Source organism: Scylla paramamosain, chromosome 19 (genome assembly GCF_035594125.1).
Source record: "Scylla paramamosain isolate STU-SP2022 chromosome 19, ASM3559412v1, whole genome shotgun sequence".
Classification (NCBI taxonomy): Eukaryota; Metazoa; Arthropoda; class Malacostraca; order Decapoda; family Portunidae; genus Scylla; species Scylla paramamosain.
The window spans coordinates 15,684,767-15,696,141 of NC_087169.1; the positions used below are offsets into that span (position 1 = coordinate 15,684,767).

Below are 11,375 nucleotides of genomic sequence, written 5' to 3' on the forward strand. Positions count from 1 at the left end.
TCCTTTATTTCTTCACTTCTCATTGTTTCATCACTTTGGGCTTTTTTTTCTTTTTTTTTCATCACTAAGCCGGTTTTTCTTCGTTTCAACACTATAGGGTTTGTTTCTTTGTTTCATCGCTTAAGGCCTTCTACACAGGTCCTTTAATTCATCACTTTTTCTTTCTTTATTTTTATCATCACTTAAGGCCTACTTCACAGGTCCTTTATTTTATCACTTTTCTTTTTCTTTGTTTCATCACTAAGGCCTACTTCACAGGTCCTTCATTTCATCATTTATTTTTTTTTCCTTTCGTCACTTATGGCCTTTTTCACAGGTCCTTCGTTTTATCACTTTAATCTTCTTTTCTTTGTGTCATCACTTAAGGCCTTCTGCACAGGTCCTTTATTTCTTCACTTCTCACTGTTTCATCACTTTGGGCTTTCTTTTCTTTTTTTTTTTTCCATCACTAAGCCGGTTTTTCTTCGTTTCAACACTATACGGTTTGTTTCTTTGTTTCATCACTTAAGGCCTTCTTCACAGGTCCTTTAGTTCATCACTTTTTCTTTATTTATTTTTTCATCACTTAAGGCCTACTTCACAGGTCCTTTATTTTTTCACCTATTTCTTTTCTTTGTTTCATCGCTTAAGGCCTTCGTCACAGGTCCTTTAATTCATCACTTTTCTTTCTTTATTTTTTTTTTTCATCACTTAAGGCCTACTTCACAGGTCCTTTATTTTATTACTTTTTTCTTTGTTATATCACTAAGGCCTACTTCACAGGTCCTTCATTTCATCACTTATTTTTTTTCCTTTCGTCACTTACGGCCTTTTTCACAGGTCCTTCGTTTTATCACTTTAATCTTCTTTTCTTTGTGTCATCACTTAAGGCCTTCTTGACAGGTCCTTTATTTCATCACTTCTTTTCACTGTTTGATGACTCTCTTCTTTTTATTTCCTTACCCAAGCATTTAATCATCTTTTTCAAAATCCTTCTTCTTTGTACTCCCATGGCCAGGCCTTTAATCACTTTTTCCGCTTCCTTCTTCTCTGAACTTCCTATGACCATTTTCTGCATCTCCTTTTTCTTTCTACATCTTTATTCCACCCTCTAGTCACCACCTCCTTCTCGTTCTTCTTTGTACTTCCTTATCCAACGCTTTATTCATACCTTTTCCACTTCCTTCTTCTCTGTACTTCCCTACCTAATCCTATGACCATTTTCTCCATCTCTTTCTTCTTTCTACATCTTTATCCTACCCTTTAGTCACCACCTCCATCTCGTTCTTCTTTGTACTTCCTTATCCAACGCTTTATTCACATTCTCCCTTTCTTTCTTCTCTGTACTTCCTTATCCAGCGTTCTAATCACCCTCTCCATCTCTTTCTTCTTTGTGCATCCTTATCCCACGCTCTAGTCACTCTCTCCATCTCGTTCTTCTTTGTAGTTCCTTATCCTACGCTCCAGTCACTCCATCTCATTCTTCTTTGTAGTTCCTATCCTAAGCTCCCCAGTCACTCTCTCCATCTCGTTCTTCTTTACACTTCCTTATCCGATGCTCTAATCACATTGTCCATCGCTTTCTTCTCTGTACTTCCATGTCCTGCGTCCATTCCTCCTCACTTTCTTCCTCTCTTCCCCTGGACATGTTTGGTATTGTGCTTCTTCTGCTTCCTTATCCAGTATATATATTTCACACCACTCTCAGTTGCTCTTCATTTAATGTTTTTTTTTTTTCACTATTTTCGTTATTTTATTTGTTTTCTCTTTCTTTATCTAATTTTATTTATTTTTTTTTTTACTATTTTCATTATTTTATTCGTTTTGTGTTTCTTTATTGATATATATATTTTTTATTTATTTTTTTATTTTTTTATTTTTACTGTTTTCATTATTTTATTCATTTTCTATTTCTTTATTTTCTTTTATTATTTTTACTATTTTCATTACTTATTCGTTTTTTTATTTCTTTATTTACTTTTATTATTTTTTTTATTATTTTCAATATTTTATAATTTTCTATTTCTTTATTTACTTTTTATTATTTTTACTATTTTCATTTTTATTCGTTTTTTTTTTTCTTTATTTATATTATTTTTTTTGTATTTTCACTACTTTATTCGTTTTCTATTTCTTTATCTAATTTTATTATTTTTTTTCTTATTTTATATATATTTTTTTTTTCATTTTTTTCAGATATTTATTTTGTTAATTTTTCTTTTGTTTTATTTTTTTCTTATAGCCTCCCACGGATACGTACACTATTGAGGGCCGCATCCACCTAATGGCCGTACAGGTGGATTGGCGTCACCGCCGTGGTGGGCGGGGCGCTCACAACGCAGGAGGGGCTTGTCTCCGGCACTTTACTAACCCTACGTTGTCAACACTCCTGTAATAAGGTACGCATCCCTCAATATTTAGGAACGTAATTCATTAATTTCTAGAATAAGAGACAGGTTGGAGTTAGGCACGAGTCACTAGCCAATCAACTATTTGCAAAGATAGAAACCGGCAACTAATCACGGTGCTAAGAATACATTTATCTTATTATCCTCGTTACACTACCTTCGCATAATGTACGTTTCATGCATTCAGCCAAAACTTACTTGGGGTAACAAGACCGTAGTTGTGTTTCATTAGATGTGACTGCTGATTGAACATTTATTATCTTGGACGTGTTTTTATTCCTTATTAATGTCCTTTATTCTTTTGTAGACGTGTTCATGACAGGCAGTTTCTTATAGCTTTTCCATATCCAGATTTCAGCTCATCTGATGAGCCTTCTTTAGCGGAGCAGGACGTCCTGCTTCTTTGGTAGCTGGAGGACGAATGGCTTAGGTAGTGAGGGAGCCGCATTATATTCCGTTTTTGTATTTGGTGCCTGCGCGGTTCCTCGTGTCTGAATGGTAGCTGGAGAGCGAATGGCTTTGGTAGTGAGGGAGCCGCATTATATCCCGCATTCAGCCAAACCTTACCGAGGCAACAGGACCGTAGTTGTTTCATTAGATGTGACTGCTGACTCAACATTTATCATCTTGCACGTGTTTTTGTTTCTTATTAATGTCCTTAATTCTTTTGTAAGCGTGTTTATGACAGGCAGTTTCGTATAGGTTTTCCATATCCAGATTCCGGCTCACCTGAACCTTCTTTAGCGGAGCAGGACGTCCTGCTTCTTTGGTAGCTGGAGGACGAATGGCTTAGGTAGTAAGGGAGCCGCATTATATTCCGTTTTTGTATTTGGTGCCTGCGCGGTTCCTCGTGTCTGAATGGCCGAGACGTTCTATCTTCTGATTGGCTGTTCACTGCCTGCGTCGCACACTGGGGAGGGTTTGGAGATCCTCAGCCTGGATTTAAGTTTGGGGAATATTTCTCTTATGCATAATGCTTTCATTGTCGTGAGGTGTCTGTTGTCGCTGCAGATACTTGTATTTTCTTCCTAAATCTTTCTTGTGAGAGTGGTGGTGTGTATTTGCTCTAGGTGATTCTTATAGGTGCCCCTTCGGCAAGATGCTAGGCGTGGATTTTTTTTTTTTTTCTTCTTTTTCCTTTTTGGAAAGATGGAGGTCTGGAAGGGGTTGGACAGAGAAGTGTAAAAGTAAGGGAAGTATGAAGGAGAGTTGGACGTCCTACTCCTTTGGACGCTGGTGAGCGAATGGCTTGGGAAGTGAGGGAGCCGCGTTATATTTCGTTTTCTGTGTAGTGCGAGCACGGTCCCTCATGTCTGATTGGCTGTTCACTGCTTCGCGTGGCACTCTGGGGAGGGTTTGGAGATCCTCTGCCTGGATGTAGAGTTTGGGGAATATTTCTTTTATGTATAATGTTTCCATTATTGTGAGGCGTGTGTTGTCGCTGCAGGTGGTTGATGATGGTTGTATTTTCTTATAAAATCTTTCTTGTGAGAGTGGTATTGTGTATTTGCTTTAGGTGATTTTCGGGTGCCCCCGCGGCAAAATACTAGCAGAGGCGGCGGGACAGCCTCGTCGTTGTCATGCCAATGTAGGTTGATGGGAGGGCTTCGCAGTTCCCTCTGTTGTACGTGAACCTATAAATAACATGAGATTTCTGAAGTGTCTCTTTGTCTTTGCTTGGGCTGTTCTTGAGTAGATGGCTAGTCTATGTTTTGTAGTATATTACGAAGTTGAACGTTTTGTTTGGGTTGGTGGACTTGATGCTTTTCTTCACGATGTTCTTCATTTTTCTCTCTTCTTTGTATGTTGTGGAAAACGTAGCTTTGTAGTACAAGTTGATTTTTTCTTTGTTGTTTTCATCCTTACTGCGTGTGTTAAACCAGATGTCAGGAATTTTCTTTATTTGTCGTTGGGAGTTTTCTTCGCAGAAACCATTGTTGATAAGTACGTGGGTTGAGCGCTCTATTTCGTTATGAATTTGCTTCCATGTGCTGCAGTGCCTTAAGGCTCTTCTAAGTATGCGCCGATGGTGGAGTCTTTGTAGCGTTGTGGGCACTCGATTTATTCCACTAAGGCAGTGTTCTTGGTTTGTGGGGTGTATGTAGACGTTTGTGTTGAAAGTGTCTTCTTGTTTGATTATGTACAGAAATGGTATTGATCCTTCCACGCAGTCCTCTTCTGTGAAGTTAAGGCCTGATGTTTCTTGAAGGTGGAGTGTGTGTGTGTGTGTGTGTGTGTGTGTGTGTGTGTGTGTGTGCGTGTTTCGTTTTAACAACCGAATGGTGTATAGGAGCCTATTTCACAGTCGCTTCCTGTTGTTGTGATCGCCAACAGCAAATCCGATTTCACAGACGTTTTTCGCGGCGTTGATTGTTTTGATCCTTACCAGAAATTGGTAACGCTGGGTTGGGAGCCGCTGGGCCTCCCCAATAGAGCTTACCAATGCATATATTTCTTGCAAATATCACAAGTTCTTATCCACTTGTACTTATTTTCTTTCCCAAAGTGTACATTAAAATTATTTAACAATACAACAACATTTTGTAGGCTATTCTAGTAATATGATAAAATCTAAAAAAGTGGATAGCGGCGTAAATTCACTTCACCAGTTGATAAGAAAAACTTCACTACCTGTCACCCTTGTTTCATATACTATGCCTCCTTAGTTAATAATAGTAGTAGTAATAATAATAATAATAATAACAATAATAATAATAATAATAATAATACTCACATACACATAGGCTGTATGGAAATACAGCCTATGCTGTTAGATAATACTGAAATAACTTTATCATTTCCATCAGAGGGCTAAGCTTGCTTCCGTTAGGCTAGGTTTAGATTAATTCAGTTCATTGTTTAATTGCTAATCCTTTCAATGGGTAGTTCATAACAAAAAAAAAAGGCATAATTTTTGCTGGGAAATAAATAATCACCGTCTTAAAATTTGTAGGCTAGGCTATTTCCATAAAACCCGAAATATTTCAATCTAACAATGTATGTGTACAGCATTAAGGAAGAGGGAAATACTCGTAGATGTATTATTATCTGCCTGGTTGGCATATGCAGAGTTTGGCGAATGTTGTCAGATATTCAAAGAGAAGAATTTAAATCACAAAATGTAACCATGTTTGCAGTGGATGGATATGTCGTGTTCAAAGCACCAGTGATGTATTTCAATTTTCCATGCCTTTCTCTCTTTCCTTTAATGATGGGGTGGTCAGTTCTTTTGTCATGAATTGATTCATTTCGCCCAATAAGGGGGCTCCAGCATACTAACATTACCGAGGGCCTATTTTACAGTCGCTTCCTGTTGTTGTGATCGTTACCAATGAGTGGTGATGGCTTGGGAGCTGCTGGACCTCCCCAATAGAGCTTACCAGTGTATTTATTTCTTGCAAATATCACATTCTTATCCTCTTGTACTTATTTTATTTCGTAAATTGTATATTAAAAATTATTTAACAGTACAACAACATTTTGTAGACTATAATAGTAATATGATAAAATCTAAGAATTTGGATGGCAGCGTGAATTCACTCCACAAGCTGATGAAAACTTCACTAATTGTCACTCTTATTTCATCTACTATGCTTCCTTGGTTAAAAACTGTAATATTCCTCACATATGCATAGGGTGTATGGAATATGTCACGCATGAAAAATATTAGGTAATATTGAAAAGAACATTACTATTTCCATCATTGGGCTAGGCTTGTTTCCGTTAGGCTAGTTTTAGATTAATTCAGTTCATTAATTTAAATACCAATCCTTTCAGTGGGTAGATCATGATTAAAAAAAATAAATAAATTCTCTCAAAATTAGTATGCTGCTGCTATTTCCATAAAACTCGAAATATTTAAATCTAATAATGTATGTCTACAGCATTAAGGAAGAAAAGTAGATGATTTATTATTTGCCTGGTTGGCATACGCACAGTCTGGCAAATGTTAGGCAGATATTCAAAGTGAAGAATATAAATCACAAAATGTAACCATGATTGCAGGTTTCACAGTCGCTTGGTAACGTTCTCAAGCAAAAGCCTTAACTTGGTAACAGTCATTACTAACACCTTGATCCGATTTCACTGTCGTTCTTTTCGTGGTTTCGGTGATCCCGCAACCTGGTAAAGATCATAAAACGAATATCTCTGCCGGATCCCCTTTATTAGACAAAATGAGTCAATCCATGACCCTCCCTCAAAAAAAAAAAAAAAAAAAAAAAAACCACGCCAGCATTGAGAGAGAGAGAGAGAGAGAGAGAGAGAGAGAGAGAGAGAGAGAGAGAGAGAGAGAGAGAGGCGGGGGACGGGGACGTACGGAAAATTGAAATATGTCACTGGTGCCTTCAACACGCCGTATCCATCCACTTCAAACATGGGTAGATATTTGAATTATTTCCATTGAATATCTGTAACATTCGCCGAACTCTGCGTATGTCAACCAGGCACATAATGAATCATCTATTTCTCTCTTCCTCAACGCCGTACACACAGATTGTTAGATTGAAATATTTCGGGTTTTATGGAAATAGCCCTAGCCTACTAATTTTAAGACAGTGATTTTTATTTCTCAACAATTTATTATTATTATTATTATTATTATTATTATTATTATTATTATTATTATTATTATTATTATTAATTATGATCTACCATCTGAAAGGATTAGCAATTAAATTAATGAATCGAATTAGGCTTGCTTCCGTAAATCTAGCCTAACGGAAGCAAGCCTATCCCTCTGATTGAAATGATAATGTTATTTCAATATCATCTAATATTTCTCTTAGGTGACAAATTCCATACACCCAATGCATATGTGAGGATTATTGCAGCTTTTAACTAAGAAGGCGTAGTTGATGAAATAAGGGTGACAATTAGTGAAGTTTTCATCAGTTGGTGAAGTGAATCCACGCCACCATCCAAATTTTTCTTCAATTTTATCATATTACTATTATAGCCTACAAAATGTTGTCGTATTGTTAAATAATTTTTATATACAATTTAGGAAATAAGACAAATACAGGAGGATAAGAACTTGTGATATTTGCAAGAAATAAATGCATTTTTAAGTTCCATTGGGGAGGCCCAGCAGCTCTCAAGCCAGCGTTACCAAATTTCCAATTTCTGGTAAGGATTAAAACAAACAACGCCGCGAAAAACGTCTGTGAAATCGGATTTGTTGTCGGTGGTGGACATCACCACTCATTATTAACGATCACAACAACAGGAAGCGACTGTGAAACAGGCCCTAAGTATGGGAAGGTGAAGGGGTGAAGGTTGCCAATGTTTCATCTGCTTTTAGTGCTGCTGCTGCTGCTGCTTCGACCGCTGTTTCCACTCTCACAGGTACTATCACCGTCACCCTTACTTACCTGTATCACCACCATCACCACCACCACCTCACCACCACCACCACCACCACCACGTTCATCAGTGATTTAATTATAAGAGTATAACGTAATTTCAGTATTTATTAACACGTGCAAAAGAGAGAAAGAAAGACTAGAATTATATATTTTCACCCTCACTCAAATGTATTATCACTTCACTCCTTCATTCCTTCTAATTTGTTATGATTCTTCTATTTTATTTATTTATTATCTGTTTTATTTAGGGATTTCGTTCTGCATCTTCCTAGATATTGCTTTCCTTTCTCATCACTTACACTCCTTGTCATTCTCTTCACTCCTATTGTGTGTCCTTGGTCTGCCACATGCGGCGTCAGAATTTTAATCAATCAATGAATCAATCATATCTCTCCCCTCTCCTCTCATCCCTCTATTCCCCTGCCAGTATTCACCTGTATACGGCACGAACTCTGAGTCTGATGATAGTCTTCACTCCTTTTTGGCGTCAACTTTTCAGGCGTAATATCCTCAGATTTACGTGATAATCCGTCTTGATGTGGCGCTGTATTATATCTCATGATGATGCCTCCACCTGCCGCTCCCAGTCCCACGCGGCGGCCGGTAATGAAGATTTGTAGACGTGAGGGAAATTTAGGCCACACTGAGATGAACTGATTCTAATGTAATATATTGAAATAGATTACGAAATTAACTGAAGGTGAACGTCATGAAGTTTGTTTGTATGTATATAAGTTGATGTAGACGAGGTTGTTTTGGTATAATTGAGGTGGATTGTTTAGAAAAAGGGCCTTGTATTTATTTATTTATTTATTATTGTTTTTTTTTTTTTTTAAGGTGTGGGAGTATTTCTCAGGGTATAAAAATATGTAGGTTAATTTATGTGTGAATTAAGGTTAGCAATGCTGGTGGTTGTGATAAAAGTTTCTTTGGATTTAGATGAGTAAAGAAGTTTTTTTCAGATTTTTTATGTTTTCTTTTTATTTACATATTTGGGTTATGCACAAGTAACTTTATAGGTTCCACAAGTTTTTAGTCGGTGAAATATCCATCTACATACATCTATCGATCCACGAAAATCAAAGAGGAAGTGCACACGACCTTCCTCAGTGCTGGCGGGAAATTAATGCAGCTCAACGACAGGTCATATTTCAGGGAAAACCTTTAAAATTTCTTGTCGATATATGTAAAATGAACTTCAGAGAGGCCGTCCATGAGCCGCTACCCGCTGGCCTGGGATCTGATCAATGGTGCTCGCTGCAAAGTGATCATGTACCTTATACGTGTTACATGAATTTTATGATGTAGGAGAGAATTTATTGGCTACTTATATAAAACACGCAGGAATGTTTTGAACGTATATTTCTTTTTTTTTCTGGGACCGGCATTATGAGTGGGGTTTTCTTTATTTTTTAATTTTTTATTTGTCATTGTGTTCTTCGCCAGTCTGACACGTAAAGAAAACAAATCAAGCAAAGAAATCATGTGTGGGGGATTAAAAAAAGAATGACCGGGAACTCTTCGTGTAATGATTTGCAGCACTGAATTCCAAACGCATTCCCTCACTCCCAAGATCTGTTTAATTATGTATGTGCTGCAGTGCCACAAAAACACGAACATTCCATTGTTGCTTCTCCCAGCTAGCTGTTGTCGTGCTGTAATTATTCCATACAATTAATTGGAGATAAAGAATAATGCTTTCATTCCATATAATATTTTGTTGAAATTGATAATCGTTCTATGGAAATTATTCAATTATTTCACCTCCATCCATTTTAATGCCAACCCATCCCTCCCGTCAGCGTCTTTTCCGCACGCTCCCTTCCCTCTCTCCCGCTGCCTTCTCTTACCCCATCCATGATCCAGCCTTCCAAAGACCCTTTCTCCCCAGCCGTCACTTCATTCCTTCTCAAGCTCCTCCCTTCTTCCAGCCCGACCTTCCCCTCTTCTCCGTTACCTTCTCTTTCCTCCATTAGTTCCTTTTCTTTCTTCCCCTTCGCATCCTTTAGTTCTACATTCTTTCCTTCTCTCCATACCTTTCCTTCTGCCTCGTCTCTGTACCCATGCCCTTCCCTCCTTCCCTTTCCATATCTGTTCCACTCTCATTCCTCCTTTCCCTTCTCTTAACTCCTCTTTGGCATCCTCTGTACAGTCCTATCTCTCTCCCTCTCTCCTATTCTTGTGCTGCCTCCCGTTTTCTACGTGTTAAGAAACTTCTTCACCTCTCTCTTCCCTGTTACTTTTCCTTCACTCTTTTTGCTCCTTTATTTCCTCCCCTTCATTTTGTTACTCCTATGTGTGTTGCTTCTTTACACACTTTTCTTTCTGCCCCTCTGACCCTCCCTCCCCTTTCCTTATTTACTCTACCCTCATTATCCATTTCTCTTACCTCCTCCCTCGCATCCTCTCTATATTATCATCTGTTCCTCTCTCCTCCTCTTCCTTCGCTGCCTCCCTCTCTCTCTACCTCCTTACAAGACCATTAAGGGAGGCTCATGGGGTCCCAAAGGAAAGCCTCCACCACAGCCAGCCTCCCTGCAGGTGTGACTCTCTAATTAATGAGATATATTCCCTCACTCCATTCCTTCGTCGGCCTCTCCTCACATCTGCCTCTTTGGCCTTCTCCCTACCATGTCCCTTTCTCCTTCCTTCCTTCCTTGTGTTTTGTTGGATGTTACGGTATTTTTCGTATTCTCTCTCTTTTCAGCTCCTCCTCCTCCTCCTCCTCTGTTATATTTTTCGTACTTTGAATCCATTTCTCTCTTCCTATCTCTTGACATCACTGTTTATTCCCTGCATTTCCCGTCGTGTTTTCTCTCTTTCTCTCTGTCTGCCTCGTCCCCTTCCTCCTCCACCTCCTCCTCCTCCTGGCGGCGTTTGTTTACATAATACGTCCAGGAGCTGAGGAGCCATAGATACCAGGCAACAATAGACGACACAACACTGCCCTGGAATCCTGTCCCCCCTACGAGTGTCTTTTGTCTTAAGGATAATGTCTGGATACTAAACCACTCACACTCTTCCACTCTGTCCTCCCTCAACCCTGCTCTTCCTCCTCCTCCTCCCCCTCTGCCTTAATGGGGGTTGCAAATAAAAAAAAGAGAATAAATAAAACACTCAGCGACATCTTAAAACGTTACCGGAAAGAAATTAGTCTTCCCTTGACGTTGGACTGCGTATGTTGACTAGGAGAGAGAGAGAGAGAGAGAGAGAGAGAGAGAGAGAGAGAGAGAGAGAGAGAGAGAGAGAGTTGTTATTATTCACGAATATAAGGTGTGTGTGTGTGTGTGTGTGTGTGTGTGTGTAAATCAACGTTCAATTGTCCATACAGATTAGGTAATAGAAAAGGTAGATGAAAGAGTAGGGAGAGAAAAACACGAGAAATTACCCGTAAAAATCAACATGTAAGCAGCGACGAGTAGATGAAGATAAAAATAAAAGAAAGACAGAAAGAGAGAGAGAGAGAGGGGGAGGAGTTTGAGACATAAAAAAAGCACCACCATCACCAATCTAAACATCAAACGAAGTACGGAAGAAGAAGATTTTCCTAACAAGTATTCATTTCCATACATGAATATAAAGGAAATCTCGGCACACAAAACCTTTACCCCTCCCTCAAAAC

The 11,375-nt window shown here is 38.6% G+C and overlaps 1 protein-coding gene and 1 long non-coding RNA gene across 3 annotated transcripts in view; one reads left to right on the forward strand and one right to left on the reverse strand.

The window, feature by feature from the left end:
- Window positions 1-2,153: 2,153 nt before the first annotated feature.
- Window positions 2,154-4,724, reverse strand: LOC135109733 (uncharacterized). Its single transcript, XR_010272850.1, has 2 exons — window positions 2,586-4,724; window positions 2,154-2,368 (listed from the first exon to the last, which is right to left on the reverse strand). It is a non-coding gene; the product is annotated as an uncharacterized LOC135109733 (long non-coding RNA).
- LOC135109730 (neprilysin-3-like) overlaps window positions 2,242-11,375 on the forward strand; it is a 150,924-nt gene continuing 141,790 nt past the window's right edge. The window contains exon 1 of one of the 2 annotated variants that reach the window (XR_010272848.1): window positions 2,242-2,378. The gene's annotated coding sequence lies outside the window, so the exon portion shown is untranslated. The remainder of the gene's footprint in view (window positions 2,379-11,375) is intronic. The other variant, XR_010272847.1, reaches the window with a different exon arrangement.